Source organism: Gopherus flavomarginatus, chromosome 3 (genome assembly GCF_025201925.1).
Source record: "Gopherus flavomarginatus isolate rGopFla2 chromosome 3, rGopFla2.mat.asm, whole genome shotgun sequence".
Lineage (NCBI taxonomy): Eukaryota > Metazoa > Chordata > Testudines > Testudinidae > Gopherus > Gopherus flavomarginatus.
This window is the reverse complement of record NC_066619.1, coordinates 287,594,884-287,611,858: the sequence shown is the minus strand read 5'-3', so window position 1 is coordinate 287,611,858 and position 16,975 is coordinate 287,594,884. Positions and strand designations below refer to the sequence as shown.

The window sequence follows — 16,975 nt, the reverse complement described above, 5'->3', positions numbered from 1 at the left end:
TTTTTGTTTCCAGGATTGGGAACAGAGAGGGAGATTCACTCTGTTTGGATTCACAGAGCTTGTGTCTGTGTATCTCTCCAGGAGCACCTGAAGGGGGGAAGGGAAAAAGGATTATTTCCCTTTGTTGTGAGACTCAAGGGATTTGGGTCTTGGGGTCCCCAGGGAAGGTTTTTCAGGGGGACCAGAGTGCCCCAAAACACTCTAATTTTTTGGGTGGTGGCAGCAGGTACCAGGTCCAAGCTGGTAACTAAGCTTGGAGGTTTTCATGCTAACCCCCATATTTTGGACGCTAAGGTCCAAATCTGGGACTAAGGTTATTATAGCCTGACATAGGGGGTTTATGGGGGCTCTGTGGGGGTGTCACAGGGTTTCAGTGGGGATGACATGGGGGGCTCTGTGGGGGTGTCAGGGGTTCAGTGGGGGCGACTTAGGAGGTTCATGGGGGTTCAGTGGGGATGACATAGGGGGTTAATGCGGGCTCTGTGGGGGTGTCACGGGTTCAGTGCGGATGACAGAGGGGGTTCATGGAGGCTCTGTGAGGGTGTCACAGGGGTTCAGTGGTGGTGACATAGGGGGTTCATGGGGGTTCAGTGGGGATGACATAGGGGGTTCATGGGGGCTCTGTGGAGAAGTCACAGGGGGTTCAGTGGTGGTGACATAGGGGGTTCATGGGGGTTCAGTGGGGGTGACATAGGGGGTTCATGGGGGGCTCTGTGTAGGTGTCAGAGGGGTTCAGTGGGGGTGACATAGGGGGTTCATGGGGGTTCAGTGGGGGTTACATGGGGTTCATGGGGGCCTCTGTGGGGGTGACATAGGGGGCTCATGGGGGGCTCTGTGGGGGTGTCACGGGTGTTCAGTCGGGGTGACATAGGGTGTTCATGGGCGGTTCAGTGGGGGTGACAGAGGGGGTTCATGGGGGCTCTGTGGGGGTGTCACGGGTTCAGTGGGGGTGACAGGGGGTTCAGGGGGGCTCTGTGGGGGTGACAGAGGGGGTTCATGGGGGGCTCTGTGGGGGTGTCACGGGTTCAGTGGGGGTGAAAGAGGCGGTTCATGGGGGTTCAGTGGGGGTGACAGAGGGGGTTCATGGGGGGCTCTGTGGGGGTGTCACAGGTTCAGTGGGGGTGACAGAGGGGGTTTGGGGGGGCTCTGGGAGGCTGACAGATGGGGTTCGGGGGGCTCTGTGGGGGTGAAAGAGGGGGGTCTGTGGGGGTGTCACGGGTTCAGTGGGGGTGACAGAGAGGGTTCGGGGGGCTCTGTGGGGGTGTCATGGGTTCAGTGGGGGTGACAGAGGTGGTTCATGGGGGTTCAGTGGGGGTGCCAGAGGGGGTTCTATGGGGGTGTCACAGGTTCAGTGGGGGTGACAGAGGGGGTTCATGGGGGTTCAGTGGGGGTGACAGAGGGGGTTCATGGGGGGCTTTCTGGGGGTGACAGAGGGGGCTCTGTGGGGGTGTCACGGGTTCAGTGGGGTGACAGAGGGGGTTCATGGGGGGCTCTGTGGGGATGTCTCAGGTTCAGTGGGGGTGACAGAGGGGGTTCATGGGGGCTCTGTGGGGGTGTCACGGGTTCAGTGGGGGTGACAGAGGTGGTTCATGGGGGTTCAGTGGGGGTGACAGAGGGGGTTCTATGGGGGTGTCACAGGTTCAGTCGGGGTGACAGAGGGGGTTCATGGGGGTTCAGTGGGGGTGACAGAGGGGGTTCATGGGGGGCTCTGTGGGGGTGTCACAGGTTCAGTGGAGGTGACAGAGAGGGTTCATGGGGGGCTCTGTGGGGGTGTCACATGTTCAGTAGGGGTGACAGAGGGAGTTCATGGGGGTTCAGTGGGGGTGACAGAGGGGGTTCATGGGGGGCTCTGTGGGGGTGACAGAGGAGGCTCTGTGGGGGTGTCACAGGTTCAGTGGGGGTGACAGAGGGAGTTCATGGGGGGCCCTGTGAGGGTGTCACGGGTTCAGTGGGGGTGACAGAGGGTGTTTGGGGGGGCTCTGTGGGGGTGACAGAGGAGGCTCTGTTGGGGTGTCACAGGTTCAGTGGGGGTGACAGAGGGAGTTCATGGGGGGCTCTGTGGGGATGTCTCAGGTTCAGTGGGGGTGACAGAGGGGGTTCATGGGGGCTCTGTGGGGGTGTCTCGGGTTCAGTGGGGGTGACAGAGGGGATTCATGGGGGGCTCTGTGGGGGTGTCACAGGTTCAGTGGAGGTGACAGAGAGGGTTCATGGGGGGCTCTGTGGGGGTGTCACGTGTTCAGTGGGGGTGACAGGGGGTTCATGGGGGGCTCTGTGGGGGTGTCACAGGTTCAGTGTGGGTGACAGAGGGGGTTCATGGGGGGCTCTGTGGGGGTGTCACGGGTTCAGTGGGGGTGACAGAGGTGGTTCATGGGGGTTCAGTGGGGGTGTCACGGGTTCAGTGGGGTGACAGAGGGGATTCATGGGGGGCTCTGTGGGGGTGACAGAGCAGGCTCTGTGGGGGTGTCACAGGTTCAGTGGGGGTAACAGAGGGTGTTTGGGGGGGGCTCTGTGGGGGTGACAGTGGAGGCTCTGTGGGGGTGTCACAGGTTCAGTGTGGGTGACAGAGGGGGTTCATGGGGGGCTCTGTGGGGGTGTCACGGGTTCAGTGGGGTGACAGAGGCAGTTCATGGGGGGCTCTGTGGGGTGTCACGGGTTCAGTGGGGTGACAGAGGGGGTTCATGGGGGGCTCTGTGGGGGTGTCACGGGTTCAGTGGGGTGACAGAGGGGGTTCATGGGGGGCTCTGTGGGGGTAACAGAGGGGGCTCTGTGGGGGTGTCACAGGTTCAGTGTGGGTGACAGAGGGGGTTCAGGGGGCTCTGTGGGGGTGTCACGGGTTCAGTGGGGGGTGACAGAGGTGGTTCATGGGGGTTCAGTCGGGGTGACAGAGGGGGTACATGGGGGGCTCTGTGGGGGTGTCACAGGTTCAGTGGAGGTGACAGAGAGGGTTCATGGGGGGCTCTGTGGGGGTGTCGCATGTTCAGTAGGGGTGAAAGAGGTAGTTCATGGGGGTTCAGTGGGGGTGACAGAGGGGGTTCATGGGGGGCTCTGTGGGGGTGACAGAGGAGGCTCTGTGGGGGTGTCACAGGTTCAGTGGGGGTGACAGAGGGAGTTCACGGGGGGCTCTGTGAGGGTGTCACGGGTTCAGTGGGGGTGACAGAGGGTGTTTGGGGAGGCTCTGTGGGGGTGACAGAGGGCGTTCTGTGGGGGGTGTCACAGGTTCAGTGGGGGTGAGAGAGGGGATTCATGGGGGGCTCTGTGGGGGTGACAGAGGGGGCTCTGTGGGGGTGTCACAGGTTCAGTGGGGGTGACAGAGGGGGTTCATGGGGGGCTCTGTGAGGGTGTCGCGGGTTCAGTGGGTGTGACAGAGGGTGTTCGGGGGGGCTCTCTGGGGGTAACAGAGGGGGCTCTGTGGGAGTGTCACAGGTTCAGTGGGGGTGACAGAGGGGGTTCATGGGGGTTCAGTGGGGTGACAGAGGGAGTTCATGGGGGGCTCTGTGGGGGTGTCACAGGTTCAGTGGGGGTGACAGGGGGTTCATGGGGGTTCAGTGGGGTGACAGAGGGGGTTCATGGGGGGCTCTGTGGGGGTGTCACGAGTTCAGTGGCGGTGACAGAGGGGGTTCATGGGGGTTCAGTGGGGTGACAGAGGGGGTTCATGGGGGGCTCTGTGGGGGAGTCACGGGTTCAGTGGGGGTGACAGAGGGTGTTTGGGGGGGCTCTGTGGGGGTGACAGAGGAGGCTCTGTAGGGGTGTCACAGGTTCAGTGGGGGTGACAGAGGGGGTTCATGGGGGGCTCTGTGGGGATGTCTCAGGTTCAGTGGGGGTGACTGAGAGGGTTCATGGGGGGCTCTGTGGGGGTGTCATGGGTTCAGTGGGGTGACAGAGGGGATTCATGGGGGGCTCTGTGGGGGTGTCACAGGTTCAGTGGAGGTGACAGAGAGGGTTCATGGGGGGCTCTGTGGGGGTGTCACGGGTTCAGTGGGGTGACAGAGGGGGTTCATGGGGGGCTCTGTGGGGGTGACAGAGGGGGCTCTGTGGGGGTGTCACAGGTTCAGTGAGGGTGACAGAGGGGGTTCAGGGGGCTCTGTGGGGGTGTCACGGGTTCAGTGGGGGTGACAGAGGTGGTTCATGGGGGTTCAGTCGGGGTGACAGAGGGGGTACATGGGGGGCTCTGTGGGGGTGTCACAGGTTCAGTGGAGGTGACAGAGAGGGTTCATGGGGGGCTCTGTGGGGGTGTCACATGTTCAGTAGGGGTGAAAGAGGTAGTTCATGGGGGTTCAGTGGGGGTGACAGAGGGGGTTCATGGGGGGCTCTGTGGGGGTGACAGAGGAGGCTCTGTGGGGGTGTCACAGGTTCAGTGGGGGTGACAGAGGGAGTTCACGGGGGGCTCTGTGAGGGTGTCACGGGTTCAGTGGGGGTGACAGAGGGTGTTTGGGGAGGCTCTGTGGGGGTGACAGAGGGCGTTCTGTGGGGGTGTCACAGGTTCAGTGGGGGTGACAGAGGGGATTCATGGGGGGCTCTGTGGGGGGTGACAGAGGGGGCTCTGTGGGGGTGTCACAGGTTCAGTGGGGGTGACAGAGGGGGTTCATGGGGGGCTCTGTGAGGGTGTGGCGGGTTCAGTGGTTGTGACAGAGGGTGTTCGGGGGGCTCTGTGGGGGTGACAGAGGGGGCTCTGTGGGGGTGTCACAGGTTCAGTGGGGTGACAGAGGGAGTTCATGGGGGGCTCTGTGGGGGTGTCACAGGTTCAGTGGGGGTGACAGAGGGGGTTCATGGGGGTTCAGTGGGGTGACAGAGGGGGTTCATGGCGGGCTCTGTGGGGGTGTCACGGGTTCAGTGGCGGTGACAGAGGGGGTTCATGGGGGTTCAGTGGGGTGACAGAGGGGGTTCATGGGGGCTCTGTGGGGGAGTCACGGGTTCAGTGGGGGTGACAGAGGGGGTTCATGGGGGGCTCTGTGGGGGTGACAGAGGGGGCTCTGTGGGAGTTTCACGGGTTCAGTGGGGGTGACAGAGGGGGTTCATGGGGGGCTCTGTGGGGGTGACAGAGGGGGCTCTGTGGGGTTCTCACGGGTTCAGTGGGCGTGACAGAGGGGATTCATGGGGGTTCAGTGGGGGTGACAGAGGGAGTTCATGGGGGGCTCTGTGGGGGTGACAGAGGGGGCTCTGTGGGGGTGTCACAGGTTCAGTGGTGTGACACAGGGGGTTCATGGGGGGCTCTGTGAGGGTGTCACAGGTTTAGTGGGGGTGACAGAGGGAGTTCATGGGGGGCTCTGTGGCCGTGACAGAGGGGGCTCTGTGGAGGTGTCATGGGTTCAGTGAGGGTGACAGAGGGGGTTCATGGGGGGCTCTGTGGGGGTGACAGAGGGGGCTCTGTGGGGGTGTCACGGGTTCAGTGGGGGTGACAGAGGAGGTTTATGGGGGGCTCTGTGGCGGTGACAGAGGGGGCTCTGTGGGGGTGTCATGGGTTCAGTGGGGGTGACAGAGAGGGTTGATGTGGGGCTCTGTGGGGGTGACACGGGTTCAGTGGGGGTGACAGAGGATGTTCATGGGGGGCTCTGTGGGGTTGAAAAAGGGGGCTCTGTGGGGTGTCACGGGTTCAGTGGGGTGATTGAGGGGGTTCATGGGGGGCTCTCTGGCGGTGACAGAGGGGGCTCTGTGGGGGTGTCACGGGTTCAGTGGGGGTGACAGAGGGTGTTCAGGGGGGGCTCTGTGGGGGTGACAGAGGGGGCTCTGTGGGGGTGTCACGGGTTCAGTGGGGGTGACAGAGTGGGTTCATGGGGGGCTCTGTGGCGGTGACAGAGGGGGCTCTGTGGGGGTGTCACGGGTTCAGTGGGGGTGACAGAGGGGGTTCATGGGGGGCTCTGTGGGGGTGTCATGAGTTCAGTGGGGGTGACAGAGGGGGTTCATGGGGGTTCAGTGGGGGTGACAGAGGGAGTTCATGGGGGGCTCTGTGGGGGTGTCACGGGTTCAGTGGGGGTGACAAAGGGGGTTCATGGGGGTTCAGTGGGGGTGACAGAGGGGGTTCATGGGGGGCTCTGTGGGGGTGACAGAGGGGGCTCTCTGGGGGTGTCACAGGTTCAGTGATGTGACAGAGGGGGTTCATGGGGGGCTCTGTGGGGGTGTCACGGGTTCAGTGGGGTGACAGAGAGGGTTCATGAGGGTCTGTGGGGGTTTCACAGGTTCAGTGGGGGTGACAGAGGGGGATCATGGGGGTTCAGTGGGGGTGACAGAGAGGGTTCATGGGGGTCTCTGTGGGGGTGTCACGGGTTCAGTGGGGTGACAGAGGGGGTTCATAGGGGGCTCTGTGGGGGTGTCACGGGTTCAATGGGGTGACAGAGGGGGTTCATGGGGGGCTCTGTGGGGGTGACAGAGGGGGCTCTGTGGGGGTGTCACAGGTTCAGTGGTGTGACAGAGGGAGTTCATGGGGGGCTCTGTGGGGGTGTCACGGGTTCAGTGGGGTGACAGAGGGGGTTCATGGGGGGCTCTGTGGGGGTGTCACGGGTTCAGCGGGGTGACAGAGGGGGTTCATGGGGGACTCTGTGGGGGTGTCACGGGTTTAGTGGGGTGACAGAGGGGGTTCATGGGGGTTCAGTGGGGTGACAGAGGGGATTCATGGGGGCTCTGTGGGGGTGTCACGGGTTCAGTGGGGGTGACAGAGGGGTTCATGGGGGTTCAGTGGGGGTGACAGAGGGGGTTCATGGGGGGCTCTGTGGGGGTGTCACGGGTTCAGTGGGATGACAGAGGGGGTTCATGGGGGTTCAGTGGGGTGACAGAGGGGGTTCATGGGGGGCTCTCTGGGGCTGTCACAGGTTCAGTGGTGTGACAGAGGGGGTTCATGGGGGGCTCTGTGGGGGTGTCACGGGTTCAGTGGGGTGACAGAGGGGGTTCATGGGAGGCTCTGTGGGGGTGTCGCGGGTTCAGTGGGGTGACAGAGGGGGTTCATGGGGGTTCAGTGGGGTGACAGAGGGGGTTCATAGGGGGCTCTGTGGGGGTGTCACGGGTTCAGTGGGGGTGACAGAGGGGGCTCATGGGGGGCTCTGTGGGGGTGTCACGGGTTCAGTGGGGTGACAGAGGGGGTTCATGGGGGCTCTGTGGGGGTGTCTCAGGTTCAGTGGGCTGACAGAGGGGGTTCATGGGGGCTCTGTGGGGGTGTCACGGGTTCAGTGGGGTGACAGAGGGGGTTCATGGGGGGCTCTGTGGGGGTGTCACGGGTTCAGTGGGGTGACAGAGGGGGTTCATGGGGGGCTCTATGGGGGTGTCACGGGTTCAGTGGGGTGACAGAGGGGGTTCATGGGTGTTCAGTTGGGGTGACAGAGGGGGTTCATGGGGGGCTCTGTGGGGGTGTCTGAGGTTCAGTGGGGTGACAGAGGGGGTTCATGGGGGCTCTGTGGGGGTGTCTTAGGTTCAGTGGGGGTGACAGAGGGGGTTCATGGGGGCTCTGTGGGGGTGTCACGGGTTCAGTGGGGTGACAGAGGGGATTCATGGGAGTTCAGTGGGGTGACAGAGGGGGTTCATGGGGGGCTCTGTGGGGGTGACAGAGGGGGTTCATAGGGGGCTCTGTGGGGGTGTCACGGGTTCAGTGGGTGACAGAGGGGGTTCATGGGGGACTCTGTGGGGGTGTCACGGGTTCAGTGGGTGTGACAGAGGGGGTTCATGGGGGGCTCTGTGGTGGTGTCATGGGTTCAGTGGGGTGACAGAGGGGGTTCATGGGGGTTCAGTGGGGTGACAGAGGGAGTTCATGGAGGGCTCTGTGGGGGTGTCACGGGTTCAGTGGGGGTGACAGAGGGGGTTCATGGGGGGCTCTGTGGGCGTGTCACGGGTTCAGTGGGGTGACAGAGGGGGTTCATGGGGGGCTCTGTGCGGGTGTCACAGGTTCAGTGGTGTGACAGAGGGGGTTGATGGGAGGCTCTGTGGGGGTGTCACGGGTTCAGTGGGGTGACAGAGGGGGTTCATGGGAGGCTCTGTGGGGGTGTCACGGGTTCAGTGGGGTGACAGAGGGGGTTCATGGGGGTTCAGTCGGGTGACAGAGGGGGTTCATAGGGGGCTCTGTGGGGGTGTCACGGGTTCAGTGGGGGTGACAGAGGGGGTTCATGGGGGCTCTGTGGGGGTGTCTCAGGTTCAGTGGGGGTGACAGAGGGGGTTCATGGGGGCTGTGTGGGGGTGTCACGGGTTCAGTGGGGGTGACAGAGGGGATTCATGGGTGGCTCTGTGGGGGTGTCACAGGTTCAGTGGAGGTGACAGAGAGGGTTCATGGGGGGCTCAGTGGGGGTGACAGAGGGGGCTCTGTGGGGGTGTCACGGGTTCAGTGGGGGTGACAGAGGGGGTTCATGGGGGGCTCTGTGGGGGTGACAGAGGGGGCTCTGTGGGGGTGTCACAGGTTCAGTGGTGTGACAGAGGGGGTTCATGGGGGGCTCTGTGGGGGTGTCACGGGTTCAGTGGGGTGACAGAGAGGGTTCATGGGGGCTCTGTGGGGGTGTCACAGGTTCTGTGGGGGTGACAGAGGGGGATCATGGGGGTTCAGTGGGGTGACAGAGGGGGTTCATGGGGGGCTCGGTGGGGGTGTCACGGGTTCAGTGGGGTGACAGAGGGGGTCCATGGGGGTTCAGTGTGGGTGACAGAGGTGGTTCATGGGGGGCTCTGTGGGGGTGTCACAGGTTCAGTGGAGGTGACACAGAGGGTTCATGGGGGGCTCTGTGGGGGTGTCACATGTTCAGTAGGGGTGACAGAGGGAGTTCATGGGGGTTCAGTGGGGGTGACAGAGGAGGTTCATGGGGGGCTCTGTGGGGGTGACAGAGCAGGCTCTGTGGGGGTGTCACAGGTTCAGTGGGGGTGACAGAGGGGGTTCATGGGGGGCTCTGTGGGGGTAACAGAGGGGGCTCTGTGGGGTTGTCACAGGTTCAGTGTGGGTGACAGAGGGGGTTCAGGGGGCTCTGTGGGGGTGTCACGGGTTCAGTGGGGGTGACAGAGGTGGTTCATGGGGGTTCAGTCGGGGTGACAGAGGGGGTACATGGGGGGCTCTGTGGGGGTGACAGAGGGGGCTCTGTGGGGGTGTCACAGGTTCAGTGGGGGTGACAGAGGGGATTCATGGGGGGCTCTGTGAGGGTGTCGCGGGTTCAGTGGGTGTGACAGAGGGTGTTCGGGGGGCTCTCTGGGGTAACAGAGGGGGCTCTGTGGGAGTGTCACAGGTTCAGTGGGGGTGACAGGGGGTTCATGGGGGTTCAGTGGGGTGACAGAGGGGGTTCATGGGGGGCTCTGTGGGGGTGTCACGAGTTCAGTGGCGGTGACAGAGGGGGTTCATGGGGGTTCAGTGGGGTGACAGAGGGGGTTCATGGGGGGCTCTGTGGGGGTGTCACGGGTTCAGTGGGGGTGACAGAGGGTGTTTGGGGGGGGCTCTGTGGGGGGTGACAGAGGAGGCTCTGTAGGGGTGTCACAGGTTCAGTGGGGGTGACAGAGGGGGTTCATGGGGGGCTCTGTGGGGATGTCTCAGGTTCAGTGGGGGTGACAGAGAGGGTTCATGGGGGGCTCTGTGGGGGTGTCATGGGTTCAGTGGGGTGACAGAGGGGATTCATGGGGGGCTCTGTGGGGGTGTCACAGGTTCAGTGGAGGTGACAGAGAGGGTTCATGGGGGGCTCTGTGGGGGTGTCACGGGTTCAGTGGGGTGACAGAGGGGGTTCATGGGGGGCTCTGTGGGGGTGACGGAGGGGGCTCTGTGGGGGTGTCACAGGTTCAGTGTGGGTGACAGAGGGGGTTCAGGGGGCTCTGTGGGGGTGTCACGGGTTCAGTGGGGGTGACAGAGGTGGTTCATGGGGGTTCAGTCGGGGTGACAGAGGGGGTACATGGGGGGCTCTGTGGGGGGTGTCACAGGTTCAGTGGAGGTGACAGAGAGGGTTCATGGGGGGCTCTGTGGGGGTGTCACATGTTCAGTAGGGTGAAAGAGGTAGTTCATGGGGGTTCAGTGGGGGTGACAGAGGGGGTTCATGGGGGGCTCTGTGGGGGTGACAGAGGAGGCTCTGTGGGGGTGTCACGGGTTCAGTGGGGGTGACAGAGGGTGTTTGGGGAGGCTCTGTGGGGGTGACAGAGGGCGTTCTGTGGGGGTGTCACAGGTTCAGTGGGGGTGACAGAGGGGATTCATGGGGGGCTCTGTGGGGGTGACAGAGGGGGCCTCTGTGGGGGTGTCACAGGTTCAGTGGGGGTGACAGAGGGGGTTCATGGGGGGCTCTGTGAGGGTGTGACGGGTTCAGTGGTTGTGACAGAGGGTGTTCGGGGGGCTCTGTGGGGGTGACAGAGGGGGCTCTGTGGGGGTGTCACAGGTTCAGTGGGGTGACAGAGGGAGTTCATGGGGGGCTCTGTGGGGGTGTCACAGGTTCAGTGGGGGTGACAGAGGGGGTTCGTGGGGGTTCAGTGGGGTGACAGAGGGGGTTCATGGCGGGCTCTGTGGGGGTGTCACGGGTTCAGTGGCGGTGACAGAGGGGGTTCATGGGGGTTCAGTGGGGTGACAGAGGGGGTTCATGGGGGCTCTGTGGGGGAGTCACGGGTTCAGTGGGGGTGACAGAGGGGGTTCATGGGGGGCTCTGTGGGGGTGACAGAGGGGGCTCTGTGGGAGTTTCACGGGTTCAGTGGGGGTGACAGAGGGGGTTCATGGGGGCTCTGTGGGGGTGACAGAGGGGGCTCTGTGGGGTTCTCACGGGTTCAGTGGGCATGACAGAGGGGGTTCATGGGGGTTCAGTGGGGGTGACAGAGGGAGTTCATGGGGGGCTCTGTGGTTGTGACAGAGGGGGCTCTGTGGGGGTGTCACAGGTTCAGTGGTGTGACAGAGGGGGTTCATGGGGGGCTCTGTGGGGGTGACAGAGGGGGCTCTGTGGGGGTGTCACAGGTTCAGTGGTGTGACACAGGGGGTTCATGGGGGGCTCTGTGAGGGTGTCACAGGTTTAGTGGGGGTGACAGAGGGAGTTCATGGGGGGCTCTGTGGCCGTGACAGAGGGGGCTCTGTGGAGGTGTCATGGGTTCAGTGAGGGTGACAGAGGGGTTCATGGGGGGCTCTGTGGGGGTGACAGAGGGGGCTCTGTGGGGGTGTCACGGGTTCAGTGGGGGTGACAGAGGAGGTTTATGGGGGGCTCTGTGGCGGTGACAGAGGGGGCTCTGTGGGGGTGTCATGGGTTCAGTGGGGGTGACAGAGAGGGGTGATAGGGGGCTCTGTGGGGGTGACACGGGTTCAGTGGGGGTGACAGAGGATGTTCATGGGGGGCTCTGTGGGGGTGAAAAAGGGGGCTCTGTGGGGTGTCACGGGTTCAGTGGGGGTGATTGAGGGGGTTCCTGGGGGGCTCTCTGGCGGTGACAGAGGGGGCTCTGTGGGGGTGTCACGGGTTCAGTGGGGGTGACAGAGGGTGTTCAGGGGGGGCTCTGTGGGGGTGACAGAGGGGGCTCTGTGGGGGTGTCACGGGTTCAGTGGGGGTGACAGAGTGGGTTCATGGGGGGCTGTGTGGCGGTGACAGAGGGGGCTCTGTGGGGGTGTCACGGGTTCAGTGGGGGTGACAGAGGGGGTTCATGGGGGGCTCTGTGGGGGTGTCACGAGTTCAGTGGGGGTGACAGAGGGGGTTCATGGGGGTTCAGTGGGGGTGACAGAGGGAGTTCATGGGGGGCTCTGTGGGGGTGTCACGGGTTCAGTGGGGGTGACAGAGGGGGTTCATGGGGGTTCAGTGGGGGTGACAGGGGGTTCATGGGGGGCTCTGTGGGGGTGACAGAGGGGGCTCTCTGGGGGTGTCACAGGTTCAGTGATGTGACAGAGGGGGTTCATGGGGGGCTCTGTGCGGGTGTCACGGGTTCAGTGGGGTGACAGAGAGGGTTCATGGGGGTCTGTGGGGGTTTCACAGGTTCACTGGGGGTGACAGAGGGGGATCATGTGGGTTCAGTGGGGGTGACAGAGAGGGTTCATGGGGGTCTCTGTGGGGGTGTCACGGGTTCAGTGGGGTGACAGAGGGGGTTCATAGGGGGCTCTGTGGGGGTGTCACGGGTTCAATGGGGTGACAGAGGGGGTTCATGGGGGGCTCTGTGGGGGTGACAGAGGGGGCTCTGTGGGGGTGTCACAGGTTCAGTGGTGTGACAGAGGGAGTTCATGGGGGGCTCTGTGGGGGTGTCACGGGTTCAGTGGGGTGACAGAGGGGTTCATGGGGGGCTCTGTGGGGGTGTCACGGGTTCAGCGGGGTGACAGAGGGGGTTCATGGGGGACTCTGTGGGGGTGTCACGGGTTTAGTGAGGTGACAGAGGGGGTTCATGGGGGTTCAGTGGGGTGACAGAGGGGGTTCATGGGGGCTCTGTGGGGGTGTCACGGGTTCAGTGGGGGTGACAGAGGGGTTCATGGGGGTTCAGTGGGGGTGACAGAGGGGGTTCATGGGGGGCTCTGTGGGGGTGTCACGGGTTCAGTGGGGTGACAGAGGGGGTTCATGGGGGTTCAGTGGGGTGACAGAGGGGGTTCATGGGGGCTCTCTGGGGGTGTCACAGGTTCAGTGGTGTGACAGAGGGGGTTCATGGGGGGCTCTGTGGGGGTGTCACGGGTTCAGTGGGGTGACAGAGGGGGTTCATGGGAGGCTCTGTGGGGGTGTCACGGGTTCAGTGGGGTGTCAGAGGGGGTTCATGGGGGTTCAGTGGGGTGACAGAGGGGGTTCATAGGGGCTCTGTGGGGGTGTCACGGGTTCAGTGGGGGTGACAGAGGGGGCTCATGGGGGACTCTGTGGGGGTGTCACGGGTTCAGTGGGGTGACAGAGGGGGTTCATGGGGGCTCTGTGGGGGTGTTTCAGGTTCAGTGGGCTGCCAGAGGGGGTTCATGGGGGCTCTGTGGGGGTGTCACGGGTTCAGTGGGGTGACAGAGGGGGTTCATGGGGGGCTCTGTGGGGGTGTCACGGGTTCAGTGGGGTGACAGAGGGCGTTCATGGGGGGCTCTATGGGGGTGTCACGGGTTCAGTGGGGTGACAGAGGGGGTTCATGGGTGTTCAGTTGGGGTGACAGAGGGGGTTCATGGGGGGCTCTGTGGGGGTGTCTCAGGTTCAGTGGGGTGACAGAGGGGGTTCATGGGGGCTCTGTGGGGGTGTCTTAGGTTCAGTGGGGGTGACAGAGGGGGTTCATGGGGGCTCTGTGGGGGTGTCACGGTTTCAGTGGGGTGACAGAGGGGGTTCATGGGGGGCTCTGTGGGGGTGTCACGGGTTCAGTGGGGTGACAGAGGGGGTTCATGGGGGGCTCTGTGGGGGTGACAGAGGGGGTTCATGGGGGGCTCTGTGGGGGTGTCACGGGTTCAGTGGGTGACAGAGGGGGTTCATGGGGGACTCTGTGGGGGTGTCACGGGTTCAGTGGGTGTGACAGAGGGGGTTCATGGGGGGCTCTGTGGGGGTGTCATGGGTTCAGTGGGGTGACAGAGGGGGTTCATGGGGGTTCAGTGAGGTGACAGAGGGAGTTGATGGAGGGCTCTGTGGGGGTGTCACGGGTTCAGTGGGGGTGACAGAGGGGGTTCATGGGGGGCTCTGTGGGTGTGTCACGGGTTCAGTGGGGTGACAGAGGGGGTTCATGGGGGGCTCTGTGGGGGTGTCACAGGTTCAGTGGTGTGACAGAGGGGGTTCATGGGAGGCTCTGTGGGGGTGTCACGGGTTCAGTGGGGTGACAGAGGGGGTTCATGGGAGGCTCTGTGGGGGTGTCACGGGTTCAGTGGGGTGACAGAGGGGGTTCATGGGGGTTCAGTCGGGTGACAGAGGGGGTTCATAGGGGGCTCTTTGGGGGTGTCACGGGTTCAGTGGGGGTGACAGAGGGGGTTCATGGGGGTTCAGTGGGGGTGACAGAGGGGGTTCATGGGGGGCTCTGTGGAGGTGTCACGGGTTCAGTGGGGTGACAGAGGGGGTTCATGGGGGCTCTGTGGGGGTGTCTCAGGTTCAGTGGGGGTGACAGAGGGGGTTCATGGGGGCTGTGTGGGGGTGTCACGGGTTCAGTGGGGGTGACAGAGGGGATTCATGGGTGGCTCTGTGGGGGTGTCACAGGTTCAGTGGAGGTGACAGAGAGGGTTCATGGGGGGCTCAGTGGGGGTGACAGAGGGGGCTCTGTGGGGGTGTCACGGGTTCAGTGGGGGTGACAGAGGGGGTTCATGGGGGGCTCTGTGGGGGTGACAGAGGGGGCTCTGTGGGGGTGTCACAGGTTCAGTGGTGTGACAGAGGGGGTTCATGGGGGGCTCTTGTGGGGGTGTCACGGGTTCAGTGGGGTGACAGAGAGGGTTCATGGGGGCTCTGTGGGGGTGTCACAGGTTCTGTGGGGGTGACAGAGGGGGATCATGGGGGTTCAGTGGGGTGACAGAGGGGGTTCATGGGGGGCTCGGTTGGGGTGTCACGGGTTCGGTGGAGGTGACACAGAGGGTTCATGGGGGGCTCTGTGGGGGTGTCACATGTTCAGTAGGGGTGACAGAGGGAGTTCATGGGGGTTCAGTGGGGGTGACAGAGGAGGTTCATGGGGGCTCTGTGGGGGTGACAGAGCAGGCTCTGTGGGGGTGTCACAGGTTCAGTGGGGGTGACAGAGGGAGTTCATGGGGGCTCTGTGGGGGTGTCACGGGTTCAGTGGGGGTGACAGAGGGTGTTTGGGGGGGCTCTGTGGGGGTGACAGAGGGGGCTCTGTGGGGATGTCACAGGTTCAGTGGGGGTGACAGAGGGGGTTCATGGGGGGCTCTGTGGGGGTGTCACGGGTTCAGTGGGGTGACAGAGGCAGTTCGTGGGGGGCTCTGTGGGGGTGTCACGGGTTCAGTGGGGTGACAGAGGGGGTTCATGGGGTCTCTGTGGGGGTGTCACGGGTTCAGTGGGGTGAGAGAGGGGGTTCATGGGGGGCTCTGTGGCGGTAACAGAGGGGGCTCTGTGGGGATGTCACAGGTTCAGTGTGGGTGACAGAGCGGGTTCAGGGGGCTCTGTGGGGGTGTCACGGGTTCAGTGGGGGTGACAGAGGTGGTTCATGGGGGTTCAGTCGGGGTGACAGAGGGGGTACATGGGGGGCTCTGTGGTGGGTGTCACAGGTTCAGTGGAGGTGACAGAGAGGGTTCATGGGGGGCTCTGTGGGGGTGTCACATGTTCAGTAGGGGTGAAAGAGGTAGTTCATGGGGGTTCAGTGGGGTGACAGAGGGTGTTCATGGGGGGCTCTGTGGGGGTGACAGAGGAGGCTCTGTGGGGGTGTCACAGGTTCAGTGGGGGTGACAGAGGGAGTTCACGGGGGGCTCTGTGAGGGTGTCACGGGTTCAGTGGGTGTGACAGAGGGTGTTCCGGGGGGCTCTGTGGGGGTGTCACAGGTTCAGTGGGGGTGACGGAAGGGGTTCATGGGGGTTCAGTGGGGTGACAGAGAGAGTTCATGGGGGGCTCTGTGGGGGTGTCACAGGTTCAGTGGGGGTGACAGAGGGGGTTCATGGGGGTTCAGTGGGGTGACAGAGGGAGTTCATGGGGGGCTCTGTGGGGGTGTCACGAGTTCAGTGTCGGTGACAGAGGGGGTTCATGGGGGTTCAGTGGGGTGACAGAGGGGGTTCATGGGGGGCTCTGTGGGAGAGTCACGGGTTCAGTGGGGGTGACAGAGGGTGTTTGGGGGGGCTCTGTGGGGGTGACAGAGGAGGCTCTGTGGGGGTGTCACAGGTTCAGTGGGGGTGACAGAGGGGGTTCATGGGGGGCTCTGTGGGGATGTCTCATGTTCAGTGGGGGTGACAGAGAGGGTTCATGGGGGGCTCTGTGGGGGTGTCACGGGTTCAGTGGGGTGACAGAGGGGATTCATGGGGGGCTCTGTGGGGGTGTCACAGGTTCAGTGGAGGTGACAGAGAGGGTTCATGGGGGGCTCTGTGGGGGTGTCACGGGTTCAGTGGTGTGACAGAGGCAGTTCATGGGGGGCTCTGTGGGGGTGTCACGGGTTCAGTGGGGTGACAGAGGGGGTTCATGGGGGGCTCTGTGGGGGTGTCACGGGTTCAGTGGGGTGACAGAGGGGGTTCATGGGGGGCTCTGTGGGGGTGACAGAGGGGGATCTGTGGGGTGTCACAGGTTCAGTGTGGGTGACAGAGGGGGTTCAGGGGGCTCTGTGCGGGTGTCACGGGTTCAGTGGGGGTGACAGAGGTGGTTCATGGGGGTTCAGTCGGGATGACAGAGGGGGTACATGGGGGGCTCTGTGGGGGTGTCACAGGTTCAGTGGAGGTTACAGAGAGGGTTCATGGGGGGCTCTGTGGGGGTGTCACATGTTCAGTAGGGGTGAAAGAGGTAGTTCATGGGGGTTCAGTGCGGGTGACACAGGTTCAGTGGGGGTGACAGAGCGGGTTCATGGGGGGCTCTGTGGGGGTGACAGAGGAGGCTCTGTGGCGGTGTCACAGGTTCAGTGGGGGTGACAGAGGGAGTTCACGGGGGGCTCTGTGAGGGTGTCACGGGTTCAGTGGGGGTGACAGAGGGTGTTTGGGGAGGCTCTGTGGGGGTGACAGAGGGCGTTCTGTGGGGGTGTCACAGGTTCAGTGGGGGTGACAGAGGGGATTCATGGGGGGCTCTGTGGGGGTGACAGAGGGGGCTCTGTGGGGGTGTCACAGGTTCAGTAGGGGTGACAGAGGGGGTTCATGGGGGGCTCTGTGAGTGTGTCGCGGGTTCAGTGGGTGTGACGGGTTCAGTGGGTGTGACAGAGGGTGTTCGGGGGGCTCTGTGGGGGTGACAGAGGGGGCTCTGTAGGGGTGTCACAGGTTCAGTGGGGGTGACAGAGGGGGTTCATGGGGGTTCAGTGGGGTGACAGAGGGAGTTCATGGGGGGCTCTGTGGGGGTGTCACAGGTTCAGTGGGGGTGACAGAGGGGGTTCATGGGGGTTCAGTGGGGTGACAGAGGGGGTTCATGGGGGGCTCTGTGGGGGTGTCACGGGTTCAGTGGCGGTGACAGAGGGGGTTCATGGGGGTTCAGTGGGGTGACAGAGGGGGTTCATGGGGGGCTCTGTGGGGGAGTCACGGGTTCAGTGGGGGTGA

At 63.3% G+C, this 16,975-nt stretch overlaps 1 protein-coding gene across 1 annotated transcript in view; it reads left to right on the top strand.

Annotated features, from left to right (window-relative positions):
• The window catches only part of CCDC142 (coiled-coil domain containing 142), a 46,958-nt gene that overhangs the window by 9,254 nt on the left and 20,729 nt on the right, over positions 1 to 16,975 (top strand).